The sequence below is a fragment of the Pipistrellus hanaki genome (assembly GCF_964339955.1).
Source record: "Pipistrellus hanaki genome assembly, chromosome: 2".
Classification (NCBI taxonomy): Eukaryota; Metazoa; Chordata; class Mammalia; order Chiroptera; family Vespertilionidae; genus Pipistrellus; species Pipistrellus hanaki.
Window position 1 is genome coordinate 188713914 of NC_140504.1, and position 20603 is coordinate 188734516.

The 20603-nt window shown below is 55.2% G+C and overlaps 1 protein-coding gene and 1 pseudogene across 2 annotated transcripts in view; one reads left to right on the top strand and one right to left on the bottom strand.

Moving 5' to 3' along the window:
• ALPL (alkaline phosphatase, biomineralization associated) overlaps nucleotides 1-11264 on the bottom strand; it is a 55589-nt gene extending 44325 nt beyond the window's left edge. The window contains exon 1 of the mRNA XM_084874987.1: nucleotides 11098-11264. The gene's annotated coding sequence lies outside the window, so the exon portion shown is untranslated. The remainder of the gene's footprint in view (nucleotides 1-11097) is intronic.
• Nucleotides 11265-15112: 3848 nt separating this feature from the next.
• Nucleotides 15113-20161, top strand: LOC311617476 (heterogeneous nuclear ribonucleoproteins A2/B1-like; annotated as a pseudogene). The gene is made up of 2 exons: nucleotides 15113-15212; nucleotides 19448-20161. The product of its transcript is annotated as a heterogeneous nuclear ribonucleoproteins A2/B1-like (transcript).
• Nucleotides 20162-20603: the final 442 nt, after the last annotated feature.

Genomic DNA, 20603 nt, shown 5'->3' on the forward strand with positions numbered 1-20603 from the left:
TCTCTGAACGACCCTTAACGAGGCCCCTGAGCTGCACCTCCCCCGTCAAACCAGTCAGGATGTGTACCTCTCCTGGCAAACAGCGATGATCAAATGTCAGCCTGAGCCTGAGCCAGAGCGGTTGGGAGGCACATTGGAGAGAAGTCAGTTGGTGGCAGGGGACCTCGATCCAGTCCGGTCCCCTCCCATTGTGACCTTGGGAGGAGTCGCTTCCTGCTGGGCTAAGCTGCCGTCGGTCCCAGGGGAGGGTGGGAGTGTCCAGCTTCAAAGGCCATTCCTGCTCCAACCGCTTTTACTGAGTCATTCAACCAACGACGGAAGGTCACCCTAACCCTTCCTTCTCCTGGCCCCTACCCCTGCTTCCAGAGCCCATCTGACGTCCACAAGCTCATCTTCCTGACATCATCCCCTGGCCCCGGCCCGGCCAGACCTGAGGTGCCCCTGCTCGTCCCTCGGGATTTCCGCGCTGGCTGTTCCCTTGCCAGGAACACTTGCTTGGCTCGCTGCCTCTCATTCTCCAGCTCAAAGGCCACGTTCTCCGAGTCCTTCCTGCTCCCACCGCGTGAAGAAGCCCCCCCCCCCCCCCCCCACACACACACCCCAGCCCCTCACTGAGGCACAAGCCAGTGTATCCTCTTCCCAGTGCCCAGCGCTGCCTGGAACTAGCTCCTCCAGCGCAATGGGGCTCCCGGAGGAAAGGCTGTGCAGCTCGCTGCCGCATCCTCTGGAGCCACATCAGCTAGAAGATGCTCAGCAAATACTCTTTGGAGAAAAAGCAAGCAGACGAGACCGGATGTGCCTCCTCCAGAAGCCCGTGGTGGTCATTCTGCCCAGGGAGGGCATGCAGGTGGCTCCTTGCCCCCACGGCTCTGGCCGTTTCCTGTACCCGGCACCACGGGGCCTCTGTCTGGGTCTACTAACACAGCCATCTCCCCGCACACCGCTGCTCTTTGAAAGCAAAAGCTGAACCAGGTCCACCTGTGAATTGCAGCACCGAGCCCTGAGCCCAGTTGGGCTAAGGAAAGGTTTGTTGAATGAATGAATGAATGAATGAATGTGCTCCTGTATTCACCTCCCCGCTTCCTGACTCTGCTTTCTCCTTCTCCCCCTTGACAGGTGCCAAAAACCAGTACACACACACACACACCCCCAGAGGACAAGAAAGGCCACTCCCTCAGGAACTTCCTAGAACAGGGGCAGCCCTATTCTTCTCCCGCCGGGAGCTACTTCCGGGCAAAGCTGGAGGCCAGGCCGTCCTTTGTCACAGGGATCGTCAGGGTCCTGGTCCGTCTGTGGAGACAGGTGTCCTCCCCATGTTCTGCCCTCGCTGACGGGACAAGGAGGTGGACAGGCCTGCCTGGGAGCCCCAGCCCCAGCCCCAGCCCCAGCTAGAGGCTTCACACGCTGAGCACTGCCTGGCCAGGGGCCAGTCGGGAAACACTCGATTATTCAAGTCGTGTAGCGACCCAGCAGGAAAGGAAGGCCCTCCTCCTGAAAGGGGAAGCGGGGCCCGCAGGCCTGCCGGGGACCTGGGTGCGCAGGGAGGAAATTTCAGAGCAGAGTTGTCACACGAGCCAGCGCACTGATATTTTCCGCCCCAAGAAGACACTGGAAGCTTGAGACAGAGCCCAGGAGGGCCGGGCCCGAGGCCAGAGGCCTGGACTGAGGCCGGGGCCAGTCCGCCACGGAGGTGTCTGCGTGAGCAGCGGCTTCAGCCAGGCTAGCAGCTCTGGCCTTCCCCTGACCCTGGTCCTGGAGACACCAGGACTGCCCACCGGGCTCCCCGCCTCCGTCTCTCTCTCGCCCACCCCGGGAATCGCGCAGGGGACAGATAAGCTGCGCTCCTCAGCTCAGGGAGCAGGAAGTGTCACAGAGTCCATCGCAGCCTACTACCCCCTCCCCGAGCCAACTCCGGGAAACCGGCAGGTTCAAGAAGAGTTTAAGCATCTGGCCTGCAGAGATTTGTCTAATGAAGTGATTGCAGGCCCGCACCCTGGAGCCAGGCTGCCCAGGCTCCAATTCCAGCTTCGCCATGTATGAGCTGCGTGACCTTGGGCCAGTCCCTTCCCTCCTCTGTGCTTCTATTCATCTGTGAAAAACGGATTCCAGCGCCCCCCTGGGAGGTTAAGAGGACCAAAGATCAAAGGGTGTGGAAAGCACTGAGTTAGGGGGCCCCGTAGAGCCATTCAATGAATTAAACAAATTAAGACTGTCTGGACCAGATATCCCCAAGACAGACTCGTCCTCCCTCACCAGAGCCAAAAGGGGAAAGACTCCAGGCTCCGGGTTCAAATCCCAACGCCACCACCCACCAGCTCTGCAACCCCGGGCAAGTGACGCAACCACACTAAGCCCCAGTTCTGGCTCTAGATACCACAGATGGCAGCGGTATCTCCCTCCAGCCTGGTATCTCCCTCCATGCTGCTGGGCAATGCCAAGGACCCAGGAAGCTGGCACAAGTCAGGGCTGCCCCCCACAGGGCAAGCGGACTGAGTGGTTTCCCTTCCTGGGAACCTTCACCTGGCCCCAGCTGCAGGCTGTGATGTACCAGTGGTCCTTCCTTCACCAAATGTGTGTTAAGTGCATGCTATGCACCAAGAAGCATGGTGCATACAGATGTGTTACTCCATGTACAGCCGTTGCTATTTTTTTAAAATATATTTTATTGATTTCCTTACAGAGAGGAAGGGAGAGGAATAGAGAGTTAGAAACATCAATGAGAGAGAAACATCGATCCGCTGCCTCCTGCACACCCCCCACTGGGGATGTGCCCGCAACCAAGGTACATGCCCTTGGCCGGAATCGAACCTGGGACCCTTCAGTCCGCAGGCCCATGCTCTATCTGCTGGACCAAACCGGTTAGGGCAAGCCATTATTATTATTATTATTATTATTATTATTATTAAAATTGAGGTTAGGCACTAGGGGTACGTTTGTGAAGAAAATGGACAGAGACTGGTCTGAGGGATGACACTGGGGGAACCCACACCCGACAAAGGGCCTGAGCCGTCGACAGGAAAGCTGGCTTGTCCTGCTGCCAATCACCAACAAGGCATTCATGAGCCGAGTCATCCATGGGAGATGAAGGCCCGGTGGAGATCTAGGCGGGGCAGCCCGGCTCAGCCTGGGGGGCTCAGGTGTCCAGCCAGCAGGACCACCTCACAGGCTTCCCCCCGGAAACCAAGCCCTGCTGGGCGCAGACCCTGCCGGGTGTGGCAGCCTTTCACTCACTCAAACCTTTGTGACCCGGTGAGACACGGGCTTCCCGCCCTTCAGGAGCTCATGCTCAGAGCCAGGCGCGATGCGGATCATCAGATTACAAAGGACTCGAGATTTCTAGGCAAGATCGAGAAAAGCAGCCGTGATGCCCACTGGCCACCCAGGCAGGGAGGGCCCTGCAGGGGTGGGGCAGCAGGTGCGAAGGCAGAGATGCAAGAGGCCGGGGGCACATTAACAAAGATCTGGGGTCCTGACCAGAGGCTGAGGGCTGGTTGTGCCATTGATTGGACTTGAGCCTCAGCATCCCCTTTGCAAAAGGAAGAGAATACTGTACTGGGCCGCCTGAGGAGTCAGGGCGTTCATGAATGAGAAAGGGCTTTAAAAACTGGGAAGTGTGACAGGGGCCTGTAAACTGAGGCTGGGGGTATTAGAGTAGCTCACCCAGCGTCTCATGGCTGGTGAAAACAGGATCTAGCCCTAGGTGGTTTGGCTCAGTGGATAGAGCATCAGCCTGCAGACTGAAGGGTCCAGGTTTGATTCCAGTCAAGGGCATGTACCTTGGTTGCGGGCTCCTCCCCAGCCCGGATCCTGGTCAAGGCTCATGCAGGAGGCAACCAATCGATGTGTTTCTCTCACATCGATGTTTCTCTCTCTCTTTCCCTCTCTTCCACTCTCCCTAAAAATCAGCGGGGAAATATCCTTAGGTGAGGATTAACAAAAAAAAAAAAAGAGAGAAAAATAAAAGCATGAATGCATAGAAAGCCCTTAGCAGAGTGGCTGGGTGCCAAATAAATATCCGGTAAATGTTAATAGCTCTTCTTAATACTGTTCCTATTACGATTGATACAATTACTACTAGTGTTACAGAGGGTGGGGGAGGGGGAGCCAAGCTCTGCAGGACCATCTAAACCACCCTCCTCCCTGCACTCTCACTTTCAGCCTGGGTTGTGACGGGCCTGGAAACCTCGAGGACTGACCTTGAGCACAGCTCTGAGCCCCATGGGGCGTCCCCACCCCACCCCAGGGTGGGATCTAGGCAGTCTCTCTGGGTTCCTCCTGCTCTCCCACACAAGACAAAGGAAAAGAAGACTTAGAAGCTCAGGGACACTGACCTGGGTGCTACCCGGGCCTGTCCCTCTTCCACCCCTGTCCACACAATAATTAAATCTAATTTGGTTCTGGGATGTCCTTCAATCTCGCGTGCCAACTCTAAGGAGTTGATAGTGGCCGCCTGGAGGACTGCATTTAGAAGGAATTTGAGGTTTAGAGGAAAAAACAGCCGTGGTTGATTAGTGATGTCTGCCGTGAGTGTAGGACAGGGGCGTGGCAGCATACATGCCAACTGTTTGCCACACACGAAGGGGAAAAGCCCTGAGGCCTTCCCTCACTCCGTGCAAGCCGCAGTGGTCAGGCAGGGTAACCCAGCTCCAGAAGAGGGAAAGACTTGCCTACGGTCACACAGCTTGAGATGGCAGATTCAAACCCAAGTCCCTCTGGGTTCCTAAGGATGCTTCCTGATAAGACTATTATTTCTTTCTCTTTTCTTTCCTTTACTATATTTTATTGATTTTTTTTTTTTAACAGAGAGGAAGGGAGAGGGATAGAGAGAAACATCGATGAGAAACATTGATCAGCTGCCTCTTGCACACCCCCCACTGGGGATGTGCCCGCAACCAAAGTACATGCCCTTGACCGGAATCGAACCTGGGACCTTTCAGTCTGCAGGCCAACACTCTATCCACTGAGCCAAACCGGTTTCGGCCTATTTCCTTTTCTTGATGAGAAGAGGTGTCCAGGCCCAGACCCACGGGGAGAACAGATGCTTCTGCCCAATCAGGAGTTCCTATGCTCGGTCCCTCCCTCTGAAACCTCCCACCCACATCACTTTGCTAACCCCAAGGACAGAGGGGTGGTTTCCCTGGGGACAAACGTACACATCGAAGTTCCCTGAGGGCTGATATGCAAACATAAAAAATGTGAATCCAGTGGCCAATCTGGTTGAGCAAGAAAGCATCTCCGCTTTCCAGCTGTGTGACACCAAGAAAGTTACTCGGCTCCTCTGAGCCTCAGTTTCCCCTTCTGTAAAATGGAGAGGATCACAAGTGAAATACAGAAAGGTCATTCACAGAGACTGGCTCCGTTCCTGACACTGAGCAAGACCTCCAACGTTACTCACGAGGATTAAGTGGAGAGGAAAATGTAAAACAGCAATTCCGCCCAGGAGCGCTCAGGTGGCGCACGCAGGGGCGTGGCCCGCTGCGGAGAGGAAGTCTGTGATCTTCGACATCTTGATAACTGAAGCTGAAATAGGAGGCGCTCTATTCTATGACTTCAACACACAAGGAAGGGACTGGGCTCCTCTCGGAAGCGGGCTTGTGGAGAAGGAGGCAGCCTTGGAGGGGTGCAGGGGCAACGGTGGGGGACAAACGGGGATGTTTCCGCTTCCCGGCTGACTCAGGGCCTGTTTCCTCATCTGTAACACGGAGATCATGTTACACACGTGCAGTGCTGGCTGCTCTGAGACTAGGGATTCCAGGTGAGGCACTGAACACCACACTCGACAAGGCAAGGTTAGCCGTGTGTGCCGGTGGGAGGGGTAGCAGAGAAAACAGAGCAGGTGTAGAAGGTCGTGCAGGAGGGAAGGAGGGGAGGGGCCAAGAATTAGCTGAGACACTTGGACCCAGCATGGTGGCAGATGAATAAGTTATTCACTCTATGTATTAAGAGGCCGGCAAGTCAAAGTGGGAACAGGTGGAAGGAGAAAGACAAATGATAAAGGCCAAGCCTGGTTCGATCCAGGGGCAGCCAACCATGAGGCCTGGGGGATGATGGGACGGAAACCTGAGAGCCTCGGCCTGCGGTCTGAGAGGGTCCCCGCCCTGTGGTCTCACAGACAAAGAAAAGGCGGATCGGCAAAGGCAAGCGCTTGCCCTTCACCGAAACTCGCATGGGAGAGCCTTTTCAAGGTTCTACCAGCCTCCCCTCCGCTCTCCTCCCTTCCCTGGATCAGGACCGGGTGCCAGGGGCCCCTGGGGGAGGGGGTGACACCCCAGGTGTCTGCCCTCTGAGTCTCAGTCTCTTCAACTAAAACAGCCTGGTGGCCAGCGTCCTTACAACACGCTGGGCAGGCACGTCTCTGAACTCTGCAAGCACTAGACCCTGGCTACTGCCAGGAATCCGAGCTCCCCTCGCTTATACCTTGTACCCCAGGGCTGTTTGTGCAGCCCTCCCAGACTCTCCCATCTGAGCAGCTGCCCCGGAGCTCGGTTGTAGCGATTCGGAGATCTGTGCTGCGGCCACGGTGCCAGCTGTCAGCGCCAGATCCGCTCCCAGCGGAGGGAGGGGAACAGAGAACTGTGATTCAGAGCACAAGGTGGTGTCTCTTGTCTGTGAAGTGGTGACATATGACTACGTTCTTCGGAAGTATTAGGTAAGATGGCAGATGTCCAGGGAGTCCCTTCCCCCAGGACTGAAGCAGCCAGCACTGCCTGACCCCCCAGGAGTAGGCCCCAGGCTCTGGTCTCTGAGCCCCAACAGGCTGGCGCTCTGTCACCCCCAAATCTCTAGAGCCTGTAGACTATGCCTGGGACCCCCAAAGCAGGAAGAAAGCTCCCTCCGCCTAGCCAACATGTCAGAGACTCTGCCAGGCCACAGAAGGACGGATGTCCATGCATCCCATGTTCCCATCCTAAGCCCCAGGGGGCTGGCCCACGCTTCTTGCAATCACCCAGATGAAGTCTGCGTCCTCCTTCCTCGGCCTCGGGCACTTAGCTCAGAAACTGCAAACTCAGAAGGCAGGTAGCTAACGTGGAAGAGCCCAGTGGGCTGGAGGGAGGGAGTGGTGGGGACCGTGGTCAAGTGGACAGAGCAGTTGCTGATGAGTCCCAGTCCTGGTGGTGGACAGCGATGTGGCCCCCTGTGGCTCAGCCATCCACCTCATCTGTCTCTGGCCACTGGAGGAGGGCAGTGTGTGACTGACCTGCCATGATCCAGGCCGTACATGTTCAAGGACCAGTTGACAAAATTAGACCCATTTCAAATCGTAGGTCCGTCTCATCCCCCCACTCCAGCTCCTCCGGCGTCCAGGTTTGCAAACGAGGAAGCGGAGGACCAGGGAGAGGAAATGACTCCCCCAAGGTCACACAGATAGCGCATCCACAGGTCAAGGACTTAAACTCTACTCTTCGGAGCTGAAGATCTTTCTCTACCAACCCACACCCTCTCTGTATCCTCCCTTGAACCATTCTTTCCTTTCAAAAATAAACATAAGAATAGGTTCATTAGGCAGGATACACACCCAATTCACAACGGTGGTTACTTTGGGGAAGGTCATGGCGCCTGGAGCTGGGAGACTGAATCCGTAGTCCAACGCTGCCCTCTGCGGCTGAGTGACCCTGCACGCATCCTTCCCTCCGGGGCCCCAGCCTCCCGGGTCTGCTGCAGAGCAGCCGGAGCCAGAGCCAACCTCTAAATGCCTTCCAGCCCTGAAATCCTAGGCATCTGTGAGGTCTCCTTTCTGGCCAGGCACGGCCTCAGAAGAACATAAAATAGTAATAATAATAATAATGGGGAAGGCAAGTCCCCACGAAGCAGGAAGGAACACTACAATTTTTAGTGAAACCCGACTCCCGGTTACTGGAATTCAGAGGGGACGATGGTAATACTTGGGCAGTTTAACCACCAGCCTACAGTTAAACAAAAACACATCTGGTTTAACTTCAATTTCCTCATCTCCTCCCCCACCCCCTACCCTCATCTCAAATGTTAGTTACCCCTTCATTTGAGAAGTCAAATTAAATGCAAACAATTGATTTCAGGCCACAGCGAGGTTGAAGATTCCAGCATGGAAAACTTTAAGTATGAAGCTTTTCTGGGAGCAATTAGGAAATGTTGGGGGGTGGTATGGGGAGGTGGAAAAACATGGAGACTGTTCTGGAATGTTCTTTGGACACCGAGCTGAGGGCCTAATGGGAACCTAACAGTCAGAGAGGCCAAGTGACTTGCCCCAGGTCATCCAGCTAGGAGTGGAACCCCAGATGCTGTCCCCTGGGCCAGCATGTCTCTTGCTACCTCTGGGCCTTCCCTCTGGCCTCCGGGACCACCTGTGTGCTGAAGGATAATGCTGCTGACTCTGTCCCACAAGGAACAGCTTCTCAATGACAGTCACTCACACAGGCTCAGGCCGGTGCTGAAAAACCATTAATGGTCTTGCTGGCCCCTCATCGCAATGCTTCAAGTACATATTATTAACCCACATTACATATGGTTTCCTCAATCTGAGGCTCAGAAGGGAGAGTGACCTGTCCAGGGTCACAGAGCCGCGCTGGGAATGAACCTCCAATCTACTGCCCGGCTGCCCTCTCAAAGTGAGGACATCTCTAGAAGGAAAAAGAAAACACACACACACACACACACACACACACACACACACACACTCACACCGCACAGCCCAGCCTCAACCAGTGCCGGGGCGCTGAGTCAGCATTCCTGTGGCCGCGGGGAGATTTCTGAGCGCCCGGTTCTCAGCCCAGCTCGCTCACTCTCCCCGCAATGTCGAGCGCTGGCGTTTGTATTAATAACTCTGGTTTCTATTCCAAGGTGAGAACTTGAGGCTATGCTGCTGGGTCCTGCCCCCGGATGAAGAGACCTCATCCCCAGAGATGGGTGCAACAGGGAGGTCACGAGACTTGGAATTCTAGACACCCATCCAGCCCCAGCTCCCCCAGGTAGCGTGTGCATCCTGGACAAGTCGTTTCTCCTCTCCAAGACCTGCTTTTTCAGGTGTGGAGTCAGGACTATACTAGCTTGCAGGTGTGTAAGCCAGAGAACACGCAGGGCTTGAGTTTGAGTTCACCCATTTCCAAGCTGGGACACTTGGAGGCTCAAGAACAGATGGAGGGCACAGCCCCCCTCGTACCCTCAGACAGAGAGCCCAGGCTCCTGGCCAAGGCTGTGTTTAGGATGGTAGGCATCGGAATGTGGGCAAGGAGGGTGCCAGCCCATCGGGGACTGGGCAAGAACCTCCACGGAGGTGGGTGATGGGTTCCAGGTCTCAGGGTCAGTGACATAACCATCTACCCAGGCTCAGCATTGCGTTTTCTGCCAAGATTAGAGCTGATGAAAGCCAATATTTTCTTAAGCACAGACACTGGCCCACCACTTGGCATACATTAATCTAGACCTCACCACCTGAGGGTACTATTCACCCATCGCCTCAGCCTGAAGGAGGGGACCACGGCATTATGGGGGACAGAACTCTTCCAGGTCACACAGCGAGGTGGACAACCTTGTCTATTCGTGAGGACCAAAATCCCTTTCCTTGGGAATTGCTTGATTCCAATTCTGTACCATCTACTTCAAAGCCTGAAAGAAAAGCTTGTTATGCAAATGTCTGAATGTCCGGGCTTTTGTTTGCTTAATTTACTGCTCTATCCCCAGGGCTGTTAAATTTTGTTCCTGGCCTCCTTACATTCCTCACTATAGTCTAACGGGGAGACTCCCGTTTGACAGGTGGGGCCATGGACACAGACCCCCAAGCCTGTCTCCGCTGTGAAGCTGTGTCCAGGAGTCGCTTTTGCTTATGGAATCCAGAGGCACGGAGTTCAGGGAGGGAGAGGGCGGCAGAGGGGCAAGGGCAGGGGCATGGAGTGGACTGGGTGGGTGGGCTGGGACACACAGGAGGGGAGCACTAGATTTGAAGAGGACCGGTCTGGAGGGTGGTTGGGGGCAGGACTGAGCCCTGGAAGGGCCAGAAGGAGGAATACAGTTCCACCCCTCTTCTCCCCGGTGTGGGAGTGGGAAGTAGGAGGCTAAGGTTATAGGGTTGAGAGTCAGGATCAAATCCTGATCTCTATTTGCTTAACTTCTTAAGGAGTGTGTGTACCGGTTTAACTTCTCTGAGCCTCACTCCCGCCATCTGCAAACACTATGATGCCCGCCAGGTGTTGGAGAAGGTCTGGGCTCCGTAGGCACTCAGGCAGTTGCTTCCTCTTTTGTGGTGGGGGTGGGGGGGGAGCCCACACCTGCCGGCCGGGATACCCCGCCCCTGGCCCGGTCCCACGGGAGAATCACCCGTCTCTGGGTCTTTGGGGTCCTCCCCGCACCCCCATTAAGTGTAGAGAAGGGTCAGAGAGAGACGCCGTGGGGGAAGACTGGCTTCCTCAGCTGCCCGTCCCACCAGTGTAGACCATGCATTGAACCCTTTGTTACCAGACTGGGCCCGGGACCACTCACCGGGCACACGCCCCTCGGCTCCGGGGGCTCCAGAGCTGGACCCACGGCTGCTGAGCCCACCCCCCAGACACCCGCCGAGAGGCCCTTTCTCCTCCCCTGCGGCTCCCGGACCCTGGCGCCCCCTCCCTCCACTGTCCCCAGCTCTGCCCCAATCCCTTTAGACCCCACGAGGGCAGCCCAGCCTCCCCCCGCCCCCGCCCCCGCTGCTGTGGGGGGGCCTGGGCTGGTAGGTGGGAGGCGGGAGAGGGCACCGGGCCGGGGCCGGAGTCTCCGGATCTCCGGCCAACGGTCCACCATGGGCTGCTCGGTCCGGGCGCGGGGACGGGGGCGGGGGCGGGGGCGGGGGGCGGGTTCCTGGGCCGAGGGAGGAGGCAGAGGAGCCCGGGAAGGGGACCTCCAGTCCTTGCTTCGCGGGAGCCACGTCCAACCTCGGGCCGCCGCCGCCCAGCGGCCCCCCGGGGGTCCGGACGCGCGAGGACCAGTGCCCGGGGGTCCCCGTGGCGCGGAGGCCCGGCTCGGCCACCGACACCCTCCGCGCCGCCGTCCGGGGCGAGCGGAGGACGTGGGAGGGGCCGGGGAGCAGCCACGATCTCGGGGTCCCGGGGTCCCGGGGGACCGGGGGGCCGGGCAGCCTCGAGTCCTTACCTGGCAGAGCCCCGGGTGGGTCTGTCCGGCACGAGGGACGCGGGTGAGGACGCGGGGCCCGAGGGCGCGGAGCGGGCGCACGATGCTGCCCGGGCCACCGCCCCCGCGGGCTTATAAAGGCGGCCCCGGGCCCGAGCTGCCTGGGCAGCCCTCACCCACCCCGGCCCCGGCCCTCCGCCCCCATCCCGCCCCCGGCCTCCCCGCCCCCGGCCTCCCCGCCCCCGCCCGCCCCGCCCCCGCCCAGCCCGGCCCGGCCCGCCGTGCTGACCACGCGTCCAGGGCGCCCCCTGCCGGGGATCGGGGCGCACCCCGACTCCGCTCCCTCCTTCCCCCTCCCCCCTGCGCGGGGCTGGGGCAGGAGCTGGTGTCCCGCCGTCGGTTCCGTTGGTTCCGTGGGCTCCGCCGCTCCCGAAGCCCTCGGTCCCCCTCCAGCTCCGGCTCCCGGGCTCCCGGGCGCGGCGCCCCCTCTGCCCGCCTCTCCGCGGGGCCCTTCTGGTCTCTGTGCCTCCAGCTCCAACTCGGTTCCGTGTGGTTGTGGGAGTCTGTCCGGCGCTCTCTGTCCTGTCTGACCCTCTCTGTGCATCTGTCTCTGCCTGTCTCTCTGCTCTTTGTCTCTCTCCATCTCTGTCCTCGTGTCCCTGTCCCTGTCTCTGTCCACCTGTGTCTCTGACCCTCTTCCTCGGCCTCTCTCCTTCCCATCCACCCCTGACCGTTAGCCCCTTCTCTCCGCTGCCCTGGCCCCTGTCTCCTCGGCCAGGGCTGGAGAAGCAGAGGAGGTCTAGGAGGGGCAGGTGCCTGGAGGGGTGCCTCCCCTGACAGGGTCTGTTCCTGCTTTTCTCCTTAGCGGGGGAAGGGGCCGTCAGGATTCCTGCTGACTGCTCCCTGCCAGAGCCCAGCGGTCACTTGCCCTCTGTGGACTCACCTGCCCCTTAACAAGTGGACAACATCTCCCCCGGCTTCCCTCACCACGTGGTGCCAGAGTCATGTGAGACTGAGGTTGAAAAGTGCACAGGAAACTAAATTTCTAGATAAAAGGGGGAGAGAGGAAGAACAGGAGGCTGCAGCCAAGGCAGAGGGGGGAAGGTTATCGGCACCAGCAGAACCGGTGCCAGCCCAGAATTCCCAGGGCCAGCCATCTGTATCCCTTCTCTCCCAACAACCCCATTTTACGGAGGAGAAAACAGAGGCCCCGAGAGAGCTCACGCGTGTCTTGTCAGTGTGACTGGAACTAGAACTGGGGCCTGGCACCAGAAACTAAGACAGTCTTTGTATTTATTCTTCTTTCTTCTTGTATTCTTAGCAATTGATTTTGTTTTTACAGTAGTGATGTAAAGTTTTCTTTGCCCGGGCATAAGATTATATTTTTAAAAAGGGACTCAAAACATTGTGTAAAATATTGATATACGAGTGGTCTGGTGCATGGATTCGTGCACATTGAAAGGAAATTAATTAGAAGGTGGCTGGCAGGATGGGGCTGGGCGAGAGGAGCCTGGCACACCCTGGAGCCAACCTCCCACGGTCCCTCTCCAGCTGGCCACACCTGGGCTCGAGAGGCATCTGCAGAGTGAGCGGGGTCCCTCGGCAGGAGGGGTCCCTTGGCCTGGCCTGTGGAGATCAGGCCGAAACCAGATCTCCGACATTCCCTGAGGGATCCCAGAGTGCGAGAGGGCACTCTGCACAGTTGCTGTCACTCTGCGGCTCCTGTGTTGAATTTCTGCCCCCCGATGGTCATTGTGCATCATAGCTACAGGCCGGCCGGTCACTGAGGCTTTTATATATATATATATATATACCAGACCCAGACCTGCTGTGCTGTGAGACCCATCAATGCAACTCTGGGTGACCAGTCGTTTGTTCGTTATGGCATTACGGCGTTACAGCCGCAGGCCTTTTATAATATAATATAGATTTAATGGGTTAGGTTATTATGGCAAAAACCAAGGAGGTGGCAAATGAATAATATTTGCATAAGAAATTGTGGGTGAAAGCATCCACAGCCCCCAAATCTGGGAGGGGCTCTGTAACTGCTCACAACGCCAAGGAAAGATTTAGGGGTACTAAGATGATGTCATCATCAGTGAGTCAGGGGCAAATCCCCAAGCTGAGAGGCTGAGCCTACAGGGAGTTGGGGGGACTCCATCCCACCTATCACAGGTCCCTGGCACCTGCCCCCCACTTCTCATCTCCCCAAAACTACGAGGGATGGGCACTTCTGATTGTGCCACTCGGCCAGTATTGGGTTCCCTGTGTCAGGGTGATTTCCCCTAGCTACTCTCCCACCTGATGGGTTATCAGCAAGAGGGTCTGCTGCCTGGCCTGCCACTCTCCTCCCTCACTCCTCCCACCTGCTGCCGGGCTCTGCCCCCAGGTACCAGCCCTCCTGATGGCTCCGCCCAGCAGGAAGGAGGCCTCAACTGGAAAGCAGGAGCCCCACTTCCAGCTGTGCTCCAGCTTCTTGGCTGAGCCGAGGAAGTAGCTGTCCCTGTCCAGGCTCACAGTCCCTCCGGCTGGTTGACCTGGACAATCTCTAAATCCAGCCCAGACTCCAGATTGCGGGACCACACGGCTGGTAGAAGGCAGTTCGTCACATTAGGTTTGTCTGTGTCTATGCTGCACATGCCTTGCCTCTGGGGATCCGGTGCTTTATTTTTTAAAATGAGCAAATTGGACTGCTCCCTTGGCTCAAAGAGCTGATGATCTCATTTGGTTCTCACAACAGTTTTGTAAGGTGGACGGGACAGGCCTCTATAAGCCCCGTCAGCGATGAGGAAACTGAAGGCCAGAGACATTTGTCACCTTAAGGTCAGTCAGAGCTGGGCTTTTCCTACTCCTTCATCTGTTCCACTCGATTATGAAGTGCCCCCTGCCTTGATCGAGGCCTGAAGTTCACCAGGAATTAGAAGATTTCTAGTTCTCATTTCCACTGGCCCGTGGGGAGACTTCTACAATGAGAAATGCTGGAATGGTGAGCACAGGAGGTCAGGCCCTCAGTGGTGAGGGATAAAGGAGGAAAGACGGAGAGAAGAAAACGCTAAGGCCTGTGTACAGGGAGCAGCAAGGAGTCAGCTCTCGTGAGCAGGGGGGAAGGGGGATGAGGGGGGGGGGGGAGACACTCCCTAAAGTCTAGGTGGATATTTAAAAAGGAGGGGTCACCCAGCCAGAGTGCCTTAGTTGGTTAAGCGTCATCCCGTGCAACAAAAGGTTACCAGTTTCTGGTCAAGGCACATACCTGGGTGACCGGTTCAGTTCCTGGTCAGGGCAGGGCACATACAGTATCTCTCTCTCACGTTAATGTTATTTCTCTCTCTCTCTCTCTCTCTGCTTGTCCTCTAGTGAGGATTTAAAAAAAAGAGGGGTGTGGAATCCCGTTGTCTGTTTTGACCCTTGGATTAGAAGGATCATTTACTTGCAAGCCCAGGCATAATCAGAGATTCAGCTTTTGACTCTGAGCCACTTCCATCTCCTCCTTCAGCTCAACAATGCGAAGGAAGGGGCTAAGAAAACTGAGGATACACACACACACACACACACACACACACACACACGTAATATGCAAATTAGCTGGGGGTCACAACTGGCTCGAGGAGGCTGCGTCACAGCCGCGCCGGGGAAGCTGTGCCACAGATGGGTGGGAGGGGACTGCGTGCTGCCCCCACCCCAGGGGACACCCCCACCCCAGACACATACACACACACACACACACACACACGCACACACACGCACACACCAGGGTGGGGGCATGCTCCGAGCGGCTACACGGCCAGTGGCCCTGACCATGCCCCTGGAGGGTGGCGGCAGCCGCTGGATCAAAGCAGCCCAGGTCCTGGTGCCGGAGGGAAATGGGTGCCGGCAGCCAGAGGAAGGAAGGTCTATTCCTGCATGAATCTTCGCGCACCGGGCCTCTAGCTCGATTACAATGACACTGCACAGCCTGCTGAGCACTGACTTCATGGGAGGCCTTGGTCTAAGTGCTTTGTATGCATTAACCCATCTAATCCTCACCACAGCCCTACAGATGAGGGCCTTCTATTCCCACTTTACAGATGAGGAGCCCGAGGCATACACCCGCTGTCATTACACGGGTGTCCGCCTGCCTGGTGCAAAGCTCTCTGCAGGTGAGATTGCACTCAGTCCTCTCTGCAACATGGAAGCAGCCACACTGAGGTCACCCTCACTTCCAAGTGAGGACCGCTCGGCTCAGAGAGGCTTCACAACCTTCTCCGTTCAGCACTCTCTGTTGCGTGCGCTGGGCCAGGCACGGCTTTAAGAACTGGGGACACAACTGAACAAACCAAAGGTTTTGTCCTCATGGAGCTGGCCTGCTTGTTAGGGCAGACAGATAGCCCACAATAAACATTCTAAATACGTAAATTATATGCTCAGGTAGAAGGGAATAAGGGATGGATAAAGAGCTAGAGCGGACGTAAGGGGAGCAGAAGTGTCGAGGGGGCAGGTTGTGGCATTAAGTAGGGTATTAAGGTGAGATGAGATAGGCGTGAAGATCCAGGGCGAGAGAGAGAGCCGCCTGGGACCACCCAGAGAGCCAGGGAAGGGCCCAGGCTGCCGTGTGGATGCCCTCCCAGGAGCAGCTCAGACCCTCAGCCTCATCTCAGCCCTGGCTCAGCCCCAGTTCCAGGCTGACTCCTTCATCCTGTCCCAGGCCCTGTCCTTAGCCCATCTTGAGCCCTTGCTGCAGCCCTCATGTCTCTCTCTCAGTCCTCTCCCTTAATAGACTGCCCTAAGCGTGTCTTCACATCTGCAGCTCCGACCTGTCCCAGGCTGGCCCGGCAGTCAGCCCTGTGCTCGGGGCCCTAAGAACTGGCCAGCCCCTGGCCCAGAGGGCATCCCCAGCCCAGCTGCCATTAACGGGAGCCCTCCTCACCAAGGCCGGAGCTCGCCCTGTGAGAAAACCCCATTGTCTAGGGAACAATGTCCCTGTTTTGTCCTTTATTTCTAAAGGGGCTCGTGAGCAGGCTCCAGGCTCCAAGAGGGAGCATGTTGCTTCCCATTCTTAGCCCGGAGAAGGCTGCGGGCCAAGGGGAAGGGTCAAGGCCCTCACCTGGGGGCCGGATTCCAGGGGCCGGAGCAGATTCCCGCAGGTCCAGCCTTAGCAGGCAGGTGGCATTTCCAGAATGGAGGCGGGAAAGAAGCCGCCCAGGATACGTAGGAAACGAGCTCAGCTGTACCCGGTGTGGCAGAGATCAGATCTCCCCCAGCCTCCCTTCCCTCCCCCAGCCTCCCCCCCCCCCCACTCACACAGAGGACTTGCATCATCTCTGATAGAGTTTTCCTGAAGATTCCTCCACCCCCTGGCTGTGCGTCAGCCTGTCCATCCATCTCCCTGTCTTTGACGGACACATCTGAGAGGGGTCTTGGAGATGCTCCCCTGGGGGCTGTACCATGTTAGCATCCCACTTCCTGTGAGGTACAAACTCAGGGCTGGCGGGCTGATATTGGTCAGACTGGGGGTTATGTTAGCAATATTCTTAAAGGCATAGTAGGTGTCTAACCTTCTAGTATTTGCTTCCAGTCAAGTACATGGAAACCTTGCCACATCTTTGTCTTCAGAACATGACTTGGGGATATCTATCTCCTGACAACTGGCCTTGGGGCTCACCAGTGTCATAGATGGCCTTGACCTTGGCGTGTCAGAGCCATAGCAGGAGTGGAGCGATATTGGTTTTTTTGTTTTTTTAAATATGTTTTATTTATTTTTTACAGAGAGGAAGAGAGAGGGATAGAGAGTTAGAAACATCGATGAGAGAGAATCATCGATCCGCTGCCTCCTGCACACCACCCACTGGGGATGTGCCCGCAACCAAGGTACATGCCCTTGACCGGAATCGAACCTGCAACCCTTCAGTCCGCAGACCGACGCTCTATCCACTGAGCCAAACCGGTTTTGGCAGGAGTGGAGCGATATTGTTAATTGGCCTCTTCATCTCTCTTGGCCCCAATCTCACCCAGGTGGGGGTTCCCAGGTGGTATATGGAAGTCACCTATGACATGTCAAACACATGGAAATCCGTTTCCTCAAACACAAGTATTGGAAGGGAATGTCAAAGACCAAACATCCCTCATGGGCTCCCTGATCCAGTCACCACACTGATTGGCTTAAGCCAATCCAGGCCACCAGGGGAGACAGGCTGGGAACAGCTCAGTCTCCTCCAAAAGGGAGGCAACTCACCGTGTCCCAGCCCAGAGGGCAAGTCCCCACTCTCCTGCACTTATAACCTTTTGCTTGCCTGAGCATTTTGAGGTAAATAATAATACAAATACTTTGTGTGTAAAGTACAATGTTTTTAAATACCTAAATCATGCTGAAACCAGTTTGGCTCAGTGGATAGAGCGTCAGCCTGTGAAATGAAAGGTCCCGGGTTCGATTCCGGTCAAGGCACGTACCTTGGTTGCGGGCACATCCCCAGTGGGGGGTGTGCAGGAGGCAGCTGATCAATGATTCTCTTTCATCGATGTTTCTAACTCTCTATCCCTCTCTCTTCCTCTCTGTAAAAAGTCAATAAAATATATTTTTTAAAAATATCTAAATCATCTGTGTAGAAAGTTTAAATGCAAAGAGAAAGAGTATTTTAAAATGCCAAGTAGTCTCTGTAAAGTTTGAGGTGCAGGAAACTGACCACCAAGAAGTTTTAAAGTAAAGTTTATTCCCCAGTAATGAGCGGGACTCATTACGGAGGTAGAGAAATCAGAATTAAAGGAGTTGTGGAGGGGGGATGGACCCAGCCAGGCTGCCACCTGGACATGGAGGATCAGCAGCACGTGGCTGGTCTGGGGGTCTTTTTAAGGGGAGGAACAGGAGAGGGTTGGACCCAGGGCAGAACAGGAAGGGGTGGGCTCCAGGACACTTTGGCACGCGCTGATTGATGGCTCAATGTCTTGGAGAAGTCTCTGTGACAGATGCCAGTAATGTCATAACTCCGCCCACCAGTTGGGAGGAGGGAGAACCTTATAGTCTCATTACATAGAGATAGCCCATTGGAACGCCTTGGAATTTATCTTTGCCGATTTCAAAACCATACAAAAACTCGAAAAGAATGGGCACATACTGGGGGCCCCTGCTTTTCTCAATACATAAACATTTTTCCCAATCCTGTCCGGATTTGTAAGTCCTCTGAATACGTTACCTCGTTTTCTCCTCTGGGTAAGGGTTATCATGATCCCAATCCCCCAGATAGCGAACCAGAGGCTGGGAGATCCAGCCAAGAGCAGGCAGCCAGGATGGGACTCGTGGCCCAGGCCCTAAGTCTCCACGTGGGAGAGGGAGGATACGCAGCCGCTCACTCACCAAGCGCCCAGCAAGCACTTCTGGAAGGTGCGAGGGGCCATTGCCGCACCTCCAGGAGGGTCCCGTCCCCTTCCCAGCCTCCTCTTAGGTGGTTCCATGCCGGAAACCAATCATTGTCTCACTAATAGAAAGAGGCTGGTCAACCTTGAAGCTCTGAAAGGTCAGAGCCAACCACACCCTATCTAATTGAGACAATGGTAACTGAGGCAACTTCCCCATCTTATAATCATGTAAATCCTTATTGATATGATAATTCCCTTATTACCTGCCTAAGGGCTATGGGTGTTTCCCAAAGCTGCTTAAGGGTACTGGGTGTATCCCATAGCAGCCTCAATAAAAGGGATAGCAAGGCCAGAGCCCAGAGAGTCTTCCCACTAGAGGTTGACTCCTGCCTGGCCCCCCATTTGTCCCAAATTAACTCTTTTCTAGTCTCTCTTCATTTTAGTGTATGGCCTCCTCCAGAAGCCGGACCCTGAGTGGGCCCTAATCACGCGGGTCGTGTTAAGGGTTCCCACAGTTCCAGAGGTCTCCGTGCTCTCAAAGAAAGGAAGACCCGTGGGTTTAATGTTTACCACCCTGAAGTGCCATGTCATGGAAACCCAGGGACTCCGGACTCTCCCTCCGCCTCTGGGTGGGTGTCCAGGGCAGGATGAGCAGAGGGCAAACAGTCTACCTTGACTGCCAGATCCTCCAGTTTTCTGTGTGTGTGTTTGTGGGGAGGGGGGAGGGGGGAGGGGGAGGGGGGGCGGGGTTAGGATTGGTATGAGCATGTGGAGGATGGACTCAGGCCTTCTCCCAGCAGTCTCAACCAAAAAAGCTGTGGTATAGACTCTGAGGTCAGCCCTAACCGGTTTGGCTCAGTGGATAGAGCGTCAGCCTTCGGACTGAAAGGTCAAAGGCATGTGCCTTGGTTGCTGGCACATCCCCAGTAGGAGGTGTGCTGGAGGCAGCTGATTGATGTTTCTAACTCTCTCCCTTCCTCTCTGTAAAAAAAAAATCAATACAATATATATATTTTAAAGTTAGGAAAATTATTTTTCAAAAAAGGATATGGAAAAATTGATACCATTGAGATAATTACTGATAGGCGGTCTGGAAAAAAGAGAACTTTGGATTTGTCACTTTTGATGACCATGGTCCTGTGGATAAGATCGTGTTGAGAAGTACCATACTATCAATGGTCATAGATGCAGAAGTAAGAAAGGCTTTGTCTAGACAAGAAATGCAGGAAGTTCAAAGTTCTTGAAGTGGAAGAGGAAGCGACTTTGGTTTTGGAGTCTCACGAGGTGGTGGTGGAAATTTTGGGCCAGGACCAGGAAGTAACTTTAGAGGAGGATCTGATGGCTATGGAAGTGGTCGTGCGTTTGGAGATGGCAGTAATGGGTATAGAGGAGGACCTGGAGGAAATTACGGAAGTGGGAATTAGAATGACTTTGGGAATTATAACCAGCAACCATCTAACTATGGTCCAATGAAGCGTGGAAACTTTGTTGGAAGCAGGAACATGGGGGGCCCATGTGGTGGAAGGAACTATGGTCCTGGAGGAAGTGAGGAAGTGAGGAAGCTGGGGCGATGGAGGGAGAAGCCGATACAGAGCTTCTTCCTGTTTGCCATGGGCTTCACTGTATGAATAGGAGAGGATGAGAGCCCGGAGGTAGCAGAACAGCTTTAGGTTATCCAATACCAATGTTAAGGAGACTCTTATCTCAGTCACGCATAAGCACGCAGTGATATGGCAGAAGACACCAGAGCAGATGCAGAGAGCCATTTAAAAAAAAAAAAAAAATTTATTGATTTTTTTTACAGAAAGGAAGGGAGAAGGATAGAGAGTTAGAAACATCGATCAGCTGCCTCCTACACACCTCCCACTAGGGATGTGCCCGCAACTAAGGCACGTGCCTGCAACCAAGGCAAATGCCCTTGACCGGGATCGAACCTGGGACCTTTCAGTCCATAGGCAGATGCTCTATCCACTGAGGCAAACCAGTTAAAGGCTGCAGAGAGCCATTTTGTGAATGGATTGAATTAATTACCTTACTGTGGAGGAAGGATTGTAAAAAAAATAAAAATTTAAAAAAATGCCTTTGAGATAGTTTCTTAGCTTTTTAATTGTTGTTTGTTTCTAGCGGTCTTTGTAAGAGTGTAGAAGCATTCCTTCTTTGATAATGTTAAATTTGCAAGTTTCAGGTGACATGTGAAACCT